Here is a 12,557-nt window from a genome sequence, read left to right on the forward strand (position 1 = left end):
TGAATCCGGCCGTCGATGGAAGCTGCATCCGGGCAGAATGTGAAAGAATCCATGTTGGCTGAAAGTTTTCAGGACCTTTTATCAGCACTTCGAAGAGTAGCAGGGCAGGAGGTAATGGTTAGATAGACGTTAGAACGCGGGTACAGTTAGCGTCCCTGAGCATGTATGACACAGACAGGCAGCCAACAGCCCAGTTTTGATTTAAAGTGGCCCATCCCCGCCCCACCCCCCGCGCGGCGCCTGGGTGGTGAGGCCCGCTGCAGGCTTGGTGGTGACGCAGTGCCCCTGGGCGGAGCCCCTGGCCCTCCCGCCCTGGTTCGCCCTCCAGCCCCTGAAGTGATTCTGCGCTCAGGGTCTGGATTGCGGTTCTCACGCCCTTGCTGTGGGGAGGGGGTGTTGAACCCGCGGCCTGCGGTCCTTCGGTGTCTTTCGGGTGTTCTTTGTACCGACATATTCTGCTCTTAAGTTGACAACTAGACATATCTTGAGCGTGTCCACGTCTCCGCGCCCGACCTTCGTTAGGAGTCCTTTGGCACCATGGCCTGTGTGCATTATAAATTCGCTTCCCAACTCAACTATGCCATCGCCACCTTTGATGGGCGGCACATCTCCCTCCGCGACCTCAAGAAGCTGATTATGGGGAGAGAGAAGCTGAAAGCTGCCAAGTGCGACCTGCAGATCACCAACGCGCAGACCGAGGAAGAATACACCGATGACAATGCTCTGATTCCTAAGAACGTGTCTGTAATTGTTAGAAGAATTCCTATTGGAGCTGTGATATCTACAAGCAAGGCGGACGCTGTACGTCGAACTGAACCAGTGATGGGCACTTCAACGGTCGCTGATGACTCTTCTGCATCGATGTCTCTGGCCCAGCTTACAAAGACTGCCAATCTGGCTGAAGCCAATGCATCTGAAGAAGATAAAATTAAGGCCATGATGTGGCAATCTGGCCAGGCATACGGCCCCGTCAATTACATGAAGAAGCCTCTAGGTCCACCACCTCCATCTTATACCTGTTCCCGCTGTGGTAGACCCGGCCATTATACTCAGAACTGCGCCACAAAGGGGCGTGAACGCTTCGAACCTCGTCCTAGGATTAAAAGGAGCACTGGAATCCCCAGAAGTTTCATGGTGGAAGTGAAAGATCCTAACGTGAAAGGTGCAAAGCTCACCAACACTGGAACATATGCAATACCGACTATAGAGGCAGAAGCATACGCAATTGGGAAGAAAGAAAGGCCACCTTTCTTACCGGAGGAGCCCTCTTCGTCTTCTGAAAAGGACGACCCTATCCCAGACGAGTTGCTGTGTCCCATCTGCAAAGACATCGTGACTGATGCCGCTGTCATTCCCTGCTGTGCAAACAGCTACTGTGATGAGTGTATCAGAACAGCGCTCTTGGAATCAGAGGACCATACGTGCCCCACGTGTCATCAACATGATGTCTCTCCCGATGCTTTAATTGCCAATAAATTCTTGCGACAGGCTGTTATTAACTTCACCAATGGAACTGGTGGTTATGCAAAAAGACTGCGAAACCAGTTACCCCCACCACCACCGCGGATACCGCCTCCGAGACCTCTCATTCAGCGGAATCTACAGCCTCTGCTGAGATCTCCAATATCAAGACAACAAGATCCTCTGAGGATTCCAGTGACGTCTTCCTCAGGCCACACGGCTCCCTCTTTATCTTCCTTCACTTCTAATCAGTCTTCCTTAGCCCCTGCTGTGCCCGGAAATTCATCCACCCCAGTGCCTGTACCTGATATAACTGCAGCGGTCTCCACATCAGTCCACTGGGAAAAGTCAGATGGGCCTCTCCGGGATTCCGAACATAAAACAGTGCCAGCCACAGCCCTTGCCTCAGAACATTCACAGGGAACCTCTTCCATAGCAATGACTGCCCTTGTGGAGGAGAAAGGTTACCCGGTGCCTGTGCTTGGAACCCCATCTCTGCTTGGACAGGCACCACCTGCTGGTTATAGCGTCCCTCCCCCCGGGTTCCCTCCAGCGCCAGCCAATTTGTTGACGCCTTGGGTATCATCAGGAGTGCAGGCTGCTCATTCAAATACCATCCCAACAACACAAGCGCCACTTGGACCCGGGGAAGAATTCTACCGAGAGCAGCGACGGCTGAAAGGAGAGTCTACATATCCCTATGGTGGTTCCTCATACTCCAGAAGTCCTTCCACTCACTCTAAATCAAGATCTGGTTCAATGCGCTCACCTTCTTATTCTGGATCACCTAGCCGCTCACACTCTCGTTCCTATTCGCGATCACACCCATACCCCAGAAGGGGCAGAGGCAAGAGTCAAAATGACCGCCCAAGGTCTAGACCTCATGGATATCGTCGGTCTAGGTCAAGGTCACCACTATGTACGCGATGTCCTTCGCGAACAAGGTCCCCTCAAGCATTTAGGGGACAGTCTTCAAATAAACGGACTGTACCACAAGGGGAAACAGGACGTGCACATTTTAATAGATACAGTAAAGTTCCACCACCATATGACAGAAAAGCTTATTATGGGAGGAGTGTTGACTTTAGAGACCCATTTGAAAACGAGCATTACCGAGAGTGGGAGAGAAAATACAGAGAGTGGTATGAAAAATACGACAGAGGTTATGCTGCTGGAGCACAGCCTCGAGCGTCAGCAAATGGAGAGAACTGGCCTCCAGAGAGCTTCTCACCACTTCATATCAGGAATTCTCCCTTGACAAGGGGCCGCAGAGAAGTTGACTCTGGTGGACAAAGTCGTAGAAGTCGAAACATAGGTGGTAGCAACTCTCCAGAAAAGCTTCCAATGAGAGACAGCCACAATCGGAAGCATAGCACAAAGTCAAGAGAAGGAGAGCGACAGTGCTGCAGGAGACGGTAAAGGAAGCAAACATAAGGAACATGGAAGGCGGAAGGAAGCGAACACCTTCTCAACACAGAGTTGTGAGAGCCTTATGGAAAATCAAGAGAACCTACAAGTCCAGTGATGAGATGCCTCCCAGGCCCTCCCACCAAAAACATCCAAACACACACACACACACACACACACACACACACACACAAACAAACAAACAGAACAAAAAAACGAAACTAAACAACAACAACAAAAAAAAAAACAAAACAAAAAAACCAAATCCCTCCTTAAAAAAAAATAAAAAAACTTAAAAAAATACCCACAACAACAACAAAAGAAAGAAGCCCTTAGAAAACACCCTGATCCAGCTTTTCAATGCGCTGACGCTTTGGCAAGCCCAGATGGCCAGGCCCCGACTTGGTATCTCAGCATGGGCCTGGCCATCAATCCAGAGAGGGAGAGCGGCGGGGGCGGGGGAGGGGGGCGGGGCGGTCGACCAGATGGCCCGGCCCCGACATAGTCTTTGGCTGTGGATAACAGAGATTGGGTTGACTGGTTCCGGGGCTGAAGAGCAAGTCCCGCCCTCGGCTGGTCGAGAAGCGCCAATGCAACCCTCCCTCCGGGGGAAGGCAGAGCCAGGTGATTGGACTTCCCCAGTTCTGGGAAGGGCAAGCAGGGGACTGTCTGAGAGAAGGCAGGGGGCTTGTCCTCGCCCCCCCCCACCCCCGCCCCCGGAGCCTGTCTAAATTTGTATTGTCCCCTCTTCAATCAAGAAAACCGCAATGTCCTCCACAAGCCCCAGGAATCGCTTTGGCGGGCCAGTGGCGCCCTCTGCTGGTGCTGGAGCGGTGACGCTTCCAGTCCTGGGGGCGGCTGATTGGTGCAGCCTGCAGCCAGCTGATTTGGCTCCGCCCACCACGCTCCCGGGCTATAAAAGAAAGCAGGGTCCGCTTGGCAGAGCTTCTCAGCCCTAGGCTTGTGGTCGTGGTCATCGTCCTCGATCTCCAAGAGAGCTTTCAGGGGAGAGATCTTGCCAAGACCCGGTGGTCCTGGGACAGAGAAGCCCCCGAAGCGCCTGGCTAGAACCTGGCTAGGCTGCTGATCCACGGTACGCTGTCTGCGTGTCGTTTCTTCTTTGGCAACTGCATCCACACCTTTGGGAACCCCTGGACCTGCTGCCGCTGGACCCCGCCATCTCGGGAGCCGCACCGGGCAGAACAGAAAGGAAGAACTGGTCTTTGCAGTTCCCGGGCCTGTTCTCGCTGTTCTGAGACTAGAGGCGAAGGGAGCGGAAGGTGAGAGAAGCGCGGAGCACTCGGGTGGGGCAGCGTCCCTGAGCCTCGGCGGCCGCGACAGGCCCCTGGCCGCCCATTCCCCCCCGCCCCCCGCCCCACCCCCCGCGCGGCGCCTGGGTGGTGAGGCCCGCTGCAGGCTTGGTGGTGACGCAGTGCCCCTGGGCGGAGCCCCTGGCCCTCCCGCCCTGGTTCGCCCTCCAGCCCCTGAAGTGATTCTGCGCTCAGGGTCTGGATTGCGGTTCTCACGCCCTTGCTGTGGGGAGGGGGTGTTGAACCCGCGGCCTGCGGTCCTTCGGTGTCTTTCGGGTGTTCTTTGTACCGACATATTCTGCTCTTAAGTTGACAACTAGACATATCTTGAGCGTGTGCACGTCTCCGCGCCCGACCTTCGTTAGGAGTCCTTTGGCACCATGGCCTGTGTGCATTATAAATTCGCTTCCCAACTCAACTATGCCATCGCCACCTTTGATGGGCGGCACATCTCCCTCCGCGACCTCAAGAAGCTGATTATGGGGAGAGAGAAGCTGAAAGCTGCCAAGTGCGACCTGCAGATCACCAACGCGCAGACCGAGGAAGAATACACCGATGACAATGCTCTGATTCCTAAGAACGTGTCTGTCATTGTTAGAAGAATTCCTATTGGAGCTGTGATATCTACAAGCAAGGCGGACGCTATACGTCGAGCTGAACCAGTGATGGGCACTTCAACGGTCGCTGATGACTCTTCTGCATCGATGTCTCTGGCCCAGCTTACAAAGACTGCCAATCTGGCTGAAGCCAATGCTTCTGAAGAAGATAAAATTAAGGCCATGATGTGGCAATCTGGCCAGGCATACGGCCCCGTCAATTACATGAAGAAGCCTCTAGGTCCACCACCTCCATCTTATACCTGTTCCCGCTGTGGTAGACCCGGCCATTATACTCAGAACTGCCCCACAAAGGGGCGTGAACGCTTCGAACCTCGTCCTAGGATTAAAAGGAGCACTGGAATCCCCAGAAGTTTCATGGTGGAAGTGAAAGATCCTAACGTGAAAGGTGCAAAGCTCACCAACACTGGAACATATGCAATACCGACTATAGAGGCAGAAGCATACGCAATTGGGAAGAAAGAAAGGCCACCTTTCTTACCGGAGGAGCCCTCTTCGTCTTCTGAAAAGGACGACCCTATCCCAGACGAGTTGCTGTGTCCCATCTGCAAAGACATCGTGACTGATGCCGCTGTCATTCCCTGCTGTGCAAACAGCTACTGTGATGAGTGTATCAGAACAGCGCTCTTGGAATCAGAGGACCATACGTGCCCCACGTGTCATCAACATGATGTCTCTCCCGATGCTTTAATTGCCAATAAATTCTTGCGACAGGCTGTTATTAACTTCACCAATGGAACTGGTGGTTATGCAAAAGACTGCGGAACCAGTTACCCCCACCACCACCGCGGATACCGCCTCCGAGACCTCTCATTCAGCGGAATCTACAGCCTCTGCTGAGATCTCCAATATCAAGACAACAAGATCCTCTGAGGATTCCAGTGACGTCTTCCTCAGGCCACACGGCTCCCTCTTTATCTTCCTTCACTTCTAATCAGTCTTCCTTAGCCCCTGCTGTGCCCGGAAATTCATCCACCCCAGTGCCCGTACCTGATATAACTGCAACGGTCTCCACATCAGTCCACTGGGAAAAGTCAGATGGGCCTCTCCGGGATTCTGAACATAAAACAGTGCCAGCCACAGCCCTTGCCTCAGAACATTCACAGGGAACCTCTTCCATAGCAATGACTGCCCTTGTGGAGGAGAAAGGTTACCCGGTGCCTGTGCTTGGAACCCCATCTCTGCTTGGACAGGCACCACCTGCTGGTTATAGCGTCCCTCCCCCCGGGTTCCCTCCAGCGCCAGCCAATTTGTTGACGCCTTGGGTATCATCAGGAGTGCAGACTGCTCATTCAAATACCATCCCAACAACACAAGCGCCACTTGGACCCGGGGAAGAATTCTACCGAGAGCAGCGACGGCTGAAAGGAGAGTCTACATATCCCTATGGTGGTTCCTCATACTCCAGAAGTCCTTCCACTCACTCTAAATCAAGATCTGGTTCAATGCGCTCACCTTCTTATTCTGGATCACCTAGCCGCTCACACTCTCGTTCCTATTCGCGATCACACCCATACCCCAGAAGGGGCAGAGGCAAGAGTCAAAATGACCGCCCAAGGTCTAGACCTCATGGATATCGTCGGTCTAGGTCAAGGTCACCACTATGTACGCGATGTCCTTCGCGAACAAGGTCCCCTCAAGCATTTAGGGGACAGTCTTCAAATAAACGGACTGTACCACAAGGGGAAACAGGACGTGCACATTTTAATAGATACAGTAAAGTTCCACCACCATATGACAGAAAAGCTTATTATGGGAGGAGTGTTGACTTTAGAGACCCATTTGAAAACGAGCATTACCGAGAGTGGGAGAGAAAATACAGAGAGTGGTATGAAAAATACGACAGAGGTTATGCTGCTGGAGCACAGCCTCGAGCGTCAGCAAATGGAGAGAACTGGCCTCCAGAGAGCTTCTCACCACTTCACATCAGGAATTCTCCCTTGACAAGGGGCCGCAGAGAAGTTGACTCTGGTGGACAAAGTCGTAGAAGTCGAAACATAGGTGGTAGCAACTCTCCAGAAAAGCTTCCAATGAGAGACAGCCACAATCGGAAGCATAGCACAAAGTCAAGAGAAGGAGAGCGACAGTGCTGCAGGAGACGGTAAAGGAAGCAAACATAAGGAACATCGAAGACGGAAGGAAGCGAACACCTTCTCAACACAGAGTTGTGAGAGCCTTATGGAAAATCAAGAGAACCTACAAGTCCAGTGATGAGATGCCTCCCAGGCCCTCCCACCAAAAACATCCAAACACACACACACACACACACCCACACACACAAACAAACAGAACAAAAAAACGAAAATAAACAACAACAACAACAACAAAAAAAAAACAAAACAAAAACCCTCCTTAAAAAAAAATAAAAAAACTTAAAAAAATACCCACAACAACAACAAAAGAAAGAAGCCCTTAGAAAACACCCTGATCCAGCTTTTCAATGCGCTGACGCTTTGGCAAGCCCAGATGGCCAGGCCCCGACTTGGTATCTCAGCATGGGCCTGGCCATCAATCCAGAGAGGGAGAGCGGCGGGGGCGGGGGAGGGGGGCGGGGCGGTCAACCAGATGGCCCGGCCCCGACATAGTCTTTGGCTGTGGATAACAGAGATTGGGTTGACTGGTTCCGGGGCTGAAGAGCAAGTCCCGCCCTCGGCTGGTCGAGAAGCGCCAATGCAACTCTCCCTCCGGGGGGAAGGCAGAGCCAGGTGATTGGACTTCCCCAGTTCTGGGAAGGGCAAGCAGGGGACTGTCTGTGAGAAGGCAGGGGGCTTGTCCTCGCCCCCACCCCCCCCCGCCCCCGGTGCCTGTCTAAATTTGTATTGTCCCCTCTTCAATCAAGAAAACCGCAATGTCCTCCACAAGCCCCAGGAATCGCTTTGGCGGGCCAGTGGCGCCCTCTGCTGGTGCTGGAGCGGTGAAGCTTCCAGTCCTGGGGGCGGCTGATTGGTGCAGCCTGCAGCCAGCTGATTTGGCTCCTCCCACCACGCTCCCGGGCTATAAAAGAAAGCAGGGTCCGCTTGGCAGAGCTTCTCAGCCCTAGGCTTGTGGTCGTGGTCATCGTCCTCGATCTCCAAGAGAGCTTTCAGGGGAGAGATCTTGCCAAGACCCGGTGGTCCTGGGACAGAGAAGCCCCCGAAGCGCCTGGCTAGAACCTGGCTAGGCTGCTGATCCACGGTACGCTGTCTGCGTGTCGTTTGTTCTTTGGCAACTGCATCCACACCTTTGGGAACCCCTGGACCTGCTGCCGCTGGACCCCGCCATCTCGGGAGCCGCACCGGGCAGAACAGAAAGGAAGAACTGGTCTTTGCAGTTCCCGGGCCTGTTCTCGCCGTTCTGAGACTAGAGGCGAAGGGAGCGGAAGGTGAGAGAAGCGCGGAGCACTCGGGTGGGGCAGCGTCCCTGAGCCTCGGCGGCCGTGACAGGCCACCAAGGCCCCTGGCCGCCCATTCCCCCCCCCCCCGCCCCACCCCCCGCGCGGCACCTGGGTGGTGAGGCCCGCTGCAGGCTTGGTGGTGACGCAGTGCCCCTGGGCGGAGCCCCTGGCCCTCCCGCCCTGGTTCGCCCTCCAGCCCCTGAAGTGATTCTGCGCTCAGGGTCTGGATTGCGGTTCTCACGCCCTTGCTGTGGGGAGGGGGTGTTGAACCCGCGGCCTGCGGTCCTTCGGTGTCTTTCGGGTGTTCTTTGTACCGACATATTCTGCTCTTAAGTTGACAACTAGACATATCTTGAGCGTGTCCACGTCTCCGCGCCCGACCTTCGTTAGGAGTCCTTTGGCACCATGGCCTGTGTGCATTATAAATTCGCTTCCCAACTCAACTATGCCATCGCCACCTTTGATGGGCGGCACATCTCCCTCCGCGACCTCAAGAAGCTGATTATGGGGAGAGAGAAGCTGAAAGCTGCCAAGTGCGACCTGCAGATCACCAACGCGCAGACCGAGGAAGAATACACCGATGACAATGCTCTGATTCCTAAGAACGTGTCTGTAATTGTTAGAAGAATTCCTATTGGAGCTGTGATATCTACAAGCAAGGCGGACGCTATACGTCGAACTGAACCAGTGATGGGCACTTCAACGGTCGCTGATGACTCTTCTGCATCGATGTCTCTGGCCCAGCTTACAAAGACTGCCAATCTGGCTGAAGCCAATGCTTCTGAAGAAGATAAAATTAAGGCCATGATGTGGCAATCTGGCCAGGCATACGGCCCCGTCAATTACATGAAGAAGCCTCTAGGTCCACCACCTCCATCTTATACCTGTTCCCGCTGTGGTAGACCCGGCCATTATACTCAGAACTGCCCCACAAAGGGGCGTGAACGCTTCGAACCTCGTCCTAGGATTAAAAGGAGCACTGGAATCCCCAGAAGTTTCATGGTGGAAGTGAAAGATCCTAACGTGAAAGGTGCAAAGCTCACCAACACTGGAACATATGCAATACCGACTATAGAGGCAGAAGCATACGCAATTGGGAAGAAAGAAAGGCCACCTTTCTTACCGGAGGAGCCCTCTTCGTCTTCTGAAAAGGACGACCCTATCCCAGACGAGTTGCTGTGTCCCATCTGCAAAGACATCGTGACTGATGCCGCTGTCATTCCCTGCTGTGCAAACAGCTACTGTGATGAGTGTATCAGAACAGCGCTCTTGGAATCAGAGGACCATACGTGCCCCACGTGTCATCAACATGATGTCTCTCCCGATGCTTTAATTGCCAATAAATTCTTGCGACAGGCTGTTATTAACTTCACCAATGGAACTGGTGGTTATGCAAAAAGACTGCGGAACCAGTTACCCCCACCACCACCGCGGATACCGCCTCCGAGACCTCTCATTCAGCGGAATCTACAGCCTCTGCTGAGATCTCCAATATCAAGACAACAAGATCCTCTGAGGATTCCCGTGACGTCTTCCTCAGGCCACACGGCTCCCTCTTTATCTTCCTTCACTTCTAATCAGTCTTCCTTAGCCCCTGCTGTGCCCGGAAATTCATCCACCCCAGTGCCCGTACCTGATATAACTGCAACGGTCTCCACATCAGTCCACTGGGAAAAGTCAGATGGGCCTCTCCGGGATTCCGAACATAAAACAGTGCCAGCCACAGCCCTTGCCTCAGAACATTCACAGGGAACCTCTTCCATAGCAATGACTGCCCTTGTGGAGGAGAAAGGTTACCCGGTGCCTGTGCTTGGAACCCCATCTCTGCTTGGACAGGCACCACCTGCTGGTTATAGCGTCCCTCCCCCCGGGTTCCCTCCAGCGCCAGCCAATTTGTTGACGCCTTGGGTATCATCAGGAGTGCAGGCTGCTCATTCAAATACCATCCCAACAACACAAGCGCCACTTGGACCCGGGGAAGAATTCTACCGAGAGCAGCGACGGCTAAAAGGAGAGTCTACATATCCCTATGGTGGTTCCTCATACTCCAGAAGTCCTTCCACTCACTCTAAATCAAGATCTGGTTCAATGCGCTCACCTTCTTATTCTGGATCACCTAGCCGCTCACACTCTCGTTCCTATTCGCGATCACACCCATACCCCAGAAGGGGCAGAGGCAAGAGTCAAAATGACCGCCCAAGGTCTAGACCTCATGGATATCGTCGGTCTAGGTCAAGGTCACCACTGTGTACGCCATGTCCTTCGCGAACAAGGTCCCCTCAAGCATTTAGGGGACAGTCTCCAAATAAACGGACTGTACCACAAGGCGAAACAGGACGTGCACATTTTAATAGATACAGTAAAGTTCCACCACCATATGACAGAAAAGCTTATTATGGGAGGAGTGTTGACTTTAGAGACCCATTTGAAAACGAGCATTACCGAGAGTGGGAGAGAAAATACAGAGAGTGGTATGAAAAATACGACAGAGGTTATGCTGCTGGAGCACAGCCTCGAGCGTCAGCAAATGGAGAGAACTGGCCTCCAGAGAGCTTCTCACCACTTCATATCAGGAATTCTCCCTTGACAAGGGGCCGCAGAGAAGTTGACTCTGGTGGACAAAGTCGTAGAAGTCGAAACATAGGTGGTAGCAACTCTCCAGAAAAGCTTCCAATGAGAGACAGCCACAATCGGAAGCATAGCACAAAGTCAAGAGAAGGAGAGCGACAGTGCTGCAGGAGACGGTAAAGGAAGCAAACATAAGGAACATCGAAGGCGGAAGGAAGCGAACACCTTCTCAACACAGAGTTGTGAGAGCCTTATGGAAAATCAAGAGAACCTACAAGTCCAGTGATGAGATGCCTCCCAGGCCCTCCCACCAAAAACATCCAAACACACACACACACACACACCCACACACACAAACAAACAGAACAAAAAAACGAAAATAAACAACAACAACAACAAAAAAATAAAAAAAAATAAAAAAACTTAAAAAAATAATAAAAAAATACCCACAACAACAACCCTTAGAAAACACCCTGATCCAGCCCTGATCCAGCTTTTCAATGCGCTGACGCTTTGGCAAGCCCAGACTTGGTATCTCAGCATGGGCCTGGCCATCAATCCAGAGAGGGAGAGTGGCGGGGGCGGGGGAGGGGGGCGGGGCGGTCGACCAGATGGCCCGGCCCCGACATAGTCTTTGGCTGTGGATAACAGAGATTGGGTTGACTGGTTCCGGGGCTGAAGAGCAAGTCCCGCCCTCGGCTGGTCGAGAAGCGCCAATGCAACCCTCCCTCCGGGGGAAGGCAGAGCCAGGTGATTGGACTTCCCCAGTTCTGGGAAGGGCAAGCAGGGGACTGTCTGTGAGAAGGCAGGGGGCTTGTCCTCGCCCCCACCCCCCCCCGCCCCCCGAGCCTGTCTAAATTTGTATTGTCCCCTCTTCAATCAAGAAAACCGCAATGTCCTCCACAAGCCCCAGGAATCGCTTTGGCGGGCCAGTGGCGCCCTCTGCTGGTGCTGGAGCGGTGACGCTTCCAGTCCTGGGGGCGGCTGATTGGTGCAGCCTGCAGCCAGCTGATTTGGCTCCTCCCACCACGCTCCCGGGCTATAAAAGAAAGCAGGGTCCGCTTGGCAGAGCTTCTCAGCCCTAGGCTTGTGGTCGTGGTCATCGTCCTCGATCTCCAAGAGAGCTTTCAGGGGAGAGATCTTGCCAAGACCCGGTGGTCCTGGGACAGAGAAGCCCCCGAAGCGCCTGGCTAGAACCTGGCTAGGCTGCTGATCCACGGTACGCTGTCTGCGTGTCGTTTCTTCTTTGGCAACTGCATCCACACCTTTGGGAACCCCTGGACCTGCTGCCGCTGGAACCCGCCATCTCGGGAGCCGCACCGGGCAGAACAGAAAGGAAGAACTGGTCTTTGCAGTTTCCGGGCCTGTTCTCGCCGTTCTGAGACTAGAGGCGAAGGGAGCGGAAGGTGAGAGAAGCGCGGAGCACTCGGGTGGGGCAGCGTCCCTGAGCCTCGGCGGCCGTGACAGGCCACCAAGGCCCCTGGCCGCCCATTCCCCCCCCCCGCCCCACCCCCCGCGCGGCACCTGGGTGGTGAGGCCCGCTGCAGGCTTGGTGGTGACGCAGTGCCCCTGGGCGGAGCCCCTGGCCCTCCCGCCCTGGTTCGCCCTCCAGCCCCTGAAGTGATTCTGCGCTCAGGGTCTGGATTGCGGTTCTCACGCCCTTGCTGTGGGGAGGGGGTGTTGAACCCGCGGCCTGCGGTCCTTCGGTGTCTTTCGGGTGTTCTTTGTACCGACATATTCTGCTCTTAAGTTGACAACTAGACATATCTTGAGCGTGTGCACGTCTCCGCGCCCGACCTTCGTTAGGAGTCCTTTGGCACC

At 54.0% G+C, this 12,557-nt stretch overlaps 3 pseudogenes; all 3 read left to right on the forward strand.

Annotated features, from left to right (window-relative positions):
* The first annotated feature begins 537 nt into the window (after window positions 1-537).
* LOC102422458 lies at window positions 538-3,066 on the forward strand (annotated as a pseudogene).
* A 1,492-nt stretch (window positions 3,067-4,558) lies between these two features.
* Window positions 4,559-7,006, forward strand: LOC102422761 (annotated as a pseudogene).
* Window positions 7,007-8,573: 1,567 nt separating this feature from the next.
* LOC102423064 lies at window positions 8,574-11,102 on the forward strand (annotated as a pseudogene).
* The last annotated feature ends 1,455 nt before the right edge of the window (window positions 11,103-12,557 follow it).

The sequence above is a fragment of the Myotis lucifugus genome, unplaced genomic scaffold, assembly GCF_000147115.1.
Source record: "Myotis lucifugus unplaced genomic scaffold, Myoluc2.0 scaffold_942, whole genome shotgun sequence".
Classification (NCBI taxonomy): Eukaryota; Metazoa; Chordata; class Mammalia; order Chiroptera; family Vespertilionidae; genus Myotis; species Myotis lucifugus.